At 38.6% G+C, this 6,727-nt stretch overlaps 1 protein-coding gene across 1 annotated transcript in view; it reads right to left on the reverse strand.

Moving 5' to 3' along the window:
• Positions 1-2,176, reverse strand: part of IGSF22 (immunoglobulin superfamily member 22) — a 46,198-nt gene extending 44,022 nt beyond the window's left edge. Inside the window, exon 1 of the mRNA XM_015819620.1 lies at positions 2,038-2,176. The gene's annotated coding sequence lies outside the window, so the exon portion shown is untranslated. The remainder of the gene's footprint in view (positions 1-2,037) is intronic.
• Between the last annotated feature and the right edge of the window lie 4,551 nt (positions 2,177-6,727).

Raw genomic sequence — 6,727 nt, forward strand, 5'->3', positions numbered from 1 at the left:
GCTTAAGGAATACCTGGCTTGATAATAATGAAAAATACGATGTATTAGTATTTGATTAGAAATAAAGTAAATCAATAATGTCACATGCCTGCAAAAAAAATTTAAAAGCTATTTTAGATTCCAGAAAAAGAAATATAATTTCCTAATCATAAGATGTAGTAGTTCCCCTACTTTCTGCCCTCATCAGATCCCACATCTAATATTGTATTAATTGCTATACAACCCACGAAGGGTTCAGTGAGACTGAAATAGATTCAGTGGGTGATAAGGATTATTTTAAGACTAGAAGCTAAGCGCTATGAAGAGTGATGAAAGGAAGTGGGAATGTTTAGTCTTAAGAGGAGAATGCTCTGATCAAGTACAATGGACTCTCAAAATACCTGAAAGAATGTTACCCAGAAAAAATGTCTTCTATCTTTCCAGAGTTTAGGATGTGGAACAATAGACTCCAGCTACAGGAAGGCAGGTTTCAGATGAAGATAAGGAAAAATTTCCTACCAATAAGAGTAGTTCAACAGTGGGATCAATGACCCTGAGAAGTGGATGATGGATCCCTAGTACATTTGGAGGATAGATAGTCATCTGTATGGGATTTGGATTACGGGTTGAATCTAATGGTTTACATTGTCTTTTCCAAATATTCAATAAATATCTGGTTTTATGGTGATAAAATTAGTCTGGATTATCCAGGTTCCTGGATGATATCAAGGATATATGGAAATCTGTTTGGAAAAGACAATAACAATTACATTTTGCATCCTATTGTTTAGATGCTATAGGAGAGCGAGCTTGACTTATTTATTTTAAGTCTCTAATTTACCTTTCCAGGGAGACATACCAAGCATATCTTTCTCTGAGTTCATGAAAAGCTACTATGGCTTCTATGGCAGCACTGCCAAGTAGAATGCTATTGGATGCCGTAACTGAATGCTACCTATACCAGCAAGGCATTGTCTGCAGCTAATGACTTCCTTATTAGAATTTTCACATGGAACTCAGTTGAAGCCTTTTTTCCTGGATTCTGTGTGACGATTGGCCTAGAATCTTTTAGAATTCACCATTGACTAGATCCTCTACATACATGAGTAGAACTTTCTTCAAGTTGCTTCAATTTCCTGGCAGCTTCAAGACTGATGCATCTGCTAAGGTGGCCTGTAGTCCATGAAAGCTTATGGAAGGGAAGGAACAGAAAGGGTTGGAAGGAATTGGGTATGTCTAGTTTAATGAAGAGAAGGACGAGGGGGGACATGATAGCAGTGTTCCAATATTTCAGGGGCTGCCACAAAGAAGAGGGAGTCAAGCTATTCTCCAAAGTGCCTGAAGGCAGGACAAGAAGCAACGGATGGAAACTAATCAAGGAGAGAAACAACCTAGAACTAAGGAGAAACTTCCTGACAGTTAGAACAATTAACCAGTGGAACAACCTGCCTCCAGAAGCGGTGAATGCTCCAACACTGGAAGTCTTTAAGAAGAGACTGGACAGCAATTTGTCCAAAATGGTATAGGGTTTCCTGCCTGAGCAAGGGGTTGGACTAGATGACCTCCAAGGTCCCGTCCAACTTTTTTTTATGATGATGATGATGATGATGATGATGATGATGATGATGATGATGATGATGATGATGATGAACCATGATTTATGGCATAATAGGTTTGTTAGCCCTTGAGATGCCGCAAGTCTCTTTGGTGGTATTTTTGGGTCCCACAAATTATCAGGGCTGCTTCACTCGAAACACAGAGGAACAACATCAGTTTCATTATTTATTGTGTTTTCTTTCCAAATACAGAGGAACCAGGAGGGGTTAGCCTAACTGCACATCTCCAAACAAATTAGTTCATTTTTATAACAACAGTATAGCAATAATACCTATTTGAAATTCCATTTTCCTTGACACAATACAATATTTCCAAGTATACATCAGATTAGGTGACATATTCAAAAGAAAGAAAAAAAACGTATCTGAAAACTATTAGAACAGAAACATTTGTAATATATTGTAAATACAAGAGGCAAATAAAATGATGTTCATACAGTACCTTTCCTTTTTTCTGGCTGAAAAGACCACCGATGGACAGTTTTGAAACAGATCTTTCTGAAGCATCTGTGAGCTCTTCTGAGCTCTGTAGTAGAGGTGAACCAGCTAAAGTGCCTTTACACAGCCTGAACTGGATCCCTCAGCATATCTCAAATATGGATCTGTGTAGCTGAAACTTTAAATAGACACCGGCCCCTTGTGGGCTATGTGGTTACATGCGTTTCTGCAGCTTCATCCATTTCAGAGTCAGTATTAGAGAGGCACAATTCAAGGACACAATAGTAATTCAAATTCAAATGCAGCATGTTCTCAGACAGCGAGTCTTAATGTTTAACTTTGTGTGTGTGTGTGTGTGTGTGTTTGTACATGTGTGTGTTTATTTATTTAATTTATAGGCCACCTGTCTCACTCATTCTGGGCAGCTTCCAAGCTTCATAAAAACAAAAGATACCAAACATTAAAACATTAAATATTGAAACGAACAGAGGTTAAATAAGTGGAAAAAGCCCAAAATACTTATTCCTAGTTTATTAACTACCTTCAACATGGAACTTCCAACATGGAACACCCCAATCAGGGCCCTGGGCCAATCGGAAGAGCCAGGTTTTGAGACTCTTACAGAACGTCAAGAGGGGGGGAGCAGATCTCACCTTGAGGGGCATGATGTTCCAGAGGGCAGGAGCCATGGCAGAAAAGGACCTTTTCCTGGACCCCACCGTCCAGAATTCCTTGACCAACAGAGCCCATAGTATGCCTCTTCTGCCAGAATGAATGCAGCGGGCCAGTCCCATTGGGATGAGGCAGTTCCTCAGATAGACATGATCTCTAGGAGATGAGAAAAGCCCAGCACATACTGACTACTTTAAGCTAGCTCAGCCGCTCTCGTCTGGTCTTTTGGCACTGTCTTCTAGGATAACCTTTTCCTTAGTTTTCCTTAGCCTGAACAGGAAGGTGATCTGTGGTGATGCAGATGGCTGCACGCTGAAACTGTTTTTCAATGCACCTTCTGTAAGCTTTTTGTGGGGAGGGGGTCCTAATTTGTAACATGTTTTTAACACTTTAACTGAGCTTTTGTGTGGAGGGAAGAAAACCGAGCTGGGACAATCCACCGATTTATTTCCTTAAGTGCAGCAAACAGTAAGGAAGTCACAATTTGCCAGCATTTTGTTCATTTGTTGATTACATTTATTAAATTTCTACACTGCCATCTCACTTAAGTGACTCATACCTATGCCAGTAGAAAAAAACCAAACCAAAACAAAAAACAGTAGGAGAAATTAATCCTATTGCAGTAACACTTTCTGCCAGCTCAAGGACTTGGGGGATAACACAAACTTTTATGTTTCAGAGATGAACATAAGTATTGGGTTTTTTTTTTTAAAAAAAATATAGCTCATATTTAAAGTTAGATCCTCAAATGATCTTTACCTTTTCTAATAAGAAGTAATCAAATTATTATTTCTGCCTTTGCTCTGTGGGTATTTACTCCATATCATTAATGCTTCTGAATGTTTTTAGCTCCTATGGCATATTTCCTGGTGCTGATTTTAGCAGGAAGCCTGGATCACTATGTAAAGCAGGAGGAACTCCTCAAGCCTTTTCTCTCTGTCAGATCCCTGGGGATGGCTTACCCCACCAAAGACATTACCTTATAAGAGTAATGCAGAAGTCTTGGGTTTGCCACTGGGACTTGAACTTAATTCAGACTTAATAATAAAACATTGACACAGACAAGCATTACAACTTCGCAAAGGAGAAATCTTTTACATAAGACGTATGTTGTAACAGGAATTGCTTCTCCCTCAAGTTCTGCCACGTGTTCCTATTAAAGGTAGAATCAGTAGGAGACTATATTCTCCTTCCGTCACGCACTAAGAATGTTTGAAGCTCAGGGTTGAAATGAGGGCTCCTTGGTGCTCTCTGAGCTCGCTTGTTTTCTTGCTCACTAGCACTGATGATGTTACCTAGTTTGAGTAATGAAATGTCCGCAAGAAAACAAGCAAGCTCAGAGAGCACCAAGGGCCACCCCACAGTATTCACTCTCAAAAGAAGCAATGTTCCTTTTCCTCTTTTCTCAAATATATTCATTGCTCTTAAATTAGAATTACAGTAAGGGGTAGGCAACCTTGGCTCTTTTATGACTCGTGGACTTCAACTCCCAGAATTCCTGAGCCAGCATGGCTGGCTCAGGAATTCTGGGAGTTGAAGTCCACGAGTCATAAAAGAGCCAAGGTTGCCTACCCTGACTTCTGTACAAAGAACAGGAAAACGGCATGTGAGAACACTTACTCAGAGGAACATCTTTCCTTCAGAAGTTGTGAGTGTTCCATCACTGGAGGTTTTAAAGAAGTGACTGGACAGAGCCATTTGTCCAGAATGGTGTAGGGTGTCCTGCCTTAGCAGGGGGTTGGACTAGATCTCCAAGTCAACTCTTCTGTTATTCTGCTTCCTTGAGGATCTTCAATATATAATTTCCCCATTCACAGCAATTTCACATTGGGATGATGGACGAAGTTGGATGATCCAAAGATCTCTTCGTTGGCCAGGCTCTTTCAGCTGAAACTCCATATAGACTAGACTATAGTGGAGTCAGATAGAATAGGTACATGTGCTATGTTAATATACACATAGTCCTCAGCTTACAACCATTAGTTTAGTGATCATTTGAAGTTACAATGGCACTGAAAAAAGTGACTTATGACCGTTTTTCACACTTATGACCATTGCAGCATCCTCATGGTCACATGAGCAAAATTCAGACATTTGTCAACTGACTCCTATTTATGACAGTTGCAGTGTCACGTGATCACCTTTCACAATCTTCTGACAAGCAAAGTCAATTCCGAAGTCAGATTCATTTAACCATGTTACTAACTTAATAACTGCAGTTATTCACTTAACAATTCTGGCAAGATAGATCATAAAATGGGGCAAAACTCACTTAATAACCTTTTCACTTAGCAATAGAAATTTTGGGCTCAACTGTGGTTGTACTTCGAGGACTACTTGTAGAGTACATATTAATATATGAAATTAGAGTTACTTGTTTCAATATACAGCTATTTGCCATTATGAGTGAGGGAGATCCTTATACTTTTTTTTACTGTGAATCTTTATTTTTACACCAAGTATTTTGTATCACATCCCTCCATTGCAAGAAGTGACATTTCTTCAGCTTCCTGCTCCCTATTTTTTAACTGATAAGAGATTCAGTGGAATTCAGTCAGGGATAAGAATAAAAGCTTGACTCAGACAAGTATGATCCCTCATCAAATAAATCTTTTTTTAGGATTTAGTCACATGTTGTGACTGGGTGGCGCGATGGCTCAGCAGTTCAAAGATGTTGTGGTTATCATCTGCAGCCTGAGACCTGGGTTTCGTGCAATAAGGTGAGCTCTCTTTGCTTGTCACAGCTCCTGCCAACCTGGCAGTTCAAAAGCATGTAAATGTGAGTAGATAAATAGGTACACTTCGGTGAGAAGGTTACTGAATTCTGTACTTTCATGCTGGCCACATGATGATGGAAAGGTCTCAGATAACACAGGCTCCCTTGGCTGAGGATCAGATGAGCACCGCCCTCTTGAGTCAGTCACAACTGGACAGGGGAAACCTTTAAACCTATGTTCTGACTGGAATTGCTTCTTCTTCAGGCTCATAGATGGGAATTGCATTCAGACATGCACAAACACATTCTCTTCTCTGATGACTTCCAAGTTTTCTCAGGAGCCTTTAATGAAAGGATTTTGTTGATGAGGAAATGGTCCAGCTAACTTCAGGAATATTTAATGCATGGATTCAGCTGGAAATATTACACGTGAGAGCTTGTTGCTCTCTTTTACAATTTTATTTACTTACTGATTAGCACTTTTTCAATTACTTCATTCTACTTTTGTATTGCCTCAAAGAGGAACTCTAAATCCTTGCTTCTAATTGAATCATGAACTGATAAAGTAGGATTTAAACTGTGAGTTAGGAATATGAAGCAGCATTATCATAGATATATCAGTCACTACATAACAAACTCCTCCAGACTGACAATACTACAACTATAATTGTTTATTTTATTCTTGAAACTGATCCAGGAACCGTAAATTTTATCCATTAAGTCTCTGAAATAGAAAAGCCCAAATAATTTCCCCTTTTAAAAATCAAAGAAAGTTATACCAAAAGGAAAAATTACAAATAGATTCTATATTTTTGAGTAATTGTTTGGTCATTTCTTTATTCCAACAGCAACCATCATAGCACCTAATTGATGCTATATGTCATTTTAAAGTTTTAAGTACATGCGTTTTAACTTGCTTTTCAAATACTTGCACTTTATTTTCTGCTTTTCCGTTAACCTAAGGAAAAACATTGACCTTCTATGGATATTTTGTTTATAGCCAAGATGGCTATCCTCATTTTATGTTTTTGTTTTACAATGACACTACAGTCACTATGCTTTGTAGGACTGAGTGTTTTCAACAAGTAAATACACAAGGCACAAAACATTTTTTTTCAGTATGAATTCACTTGAATCCTTTAATGCAGAGGGCCAGAAGATTTTATGATATACACAGTATCCGGTAGTTTAAAATGTAAAAACAATCATTCAGAAAAAAGGCAGAAAAGTTAGTTTTCAAGCTTAGTAAACATACATTACAGACTTCAGCAAGACATCTATCAAAGAGATTCACATTGTATTTGGA

The sequence above is a fragment of the Protobothrops mucrosquamatus genome, unplaced genomic scaffold (assembly GCF_001527695.2).
Source record: "Protobothrops mucrosquamatus isolate PMUCROS unplaced genomic scaffold, P.Mucros_1.0 scaffold959, whole genome shotgun sequence".
Taxonomy (NCBI): domain Eukaryota; kingdom Metazoa; phylum Chordata; class Lepidosauria; order Squamata; family Viperidae; genus Protobothrops; species Protobothrops mucrosquamatus.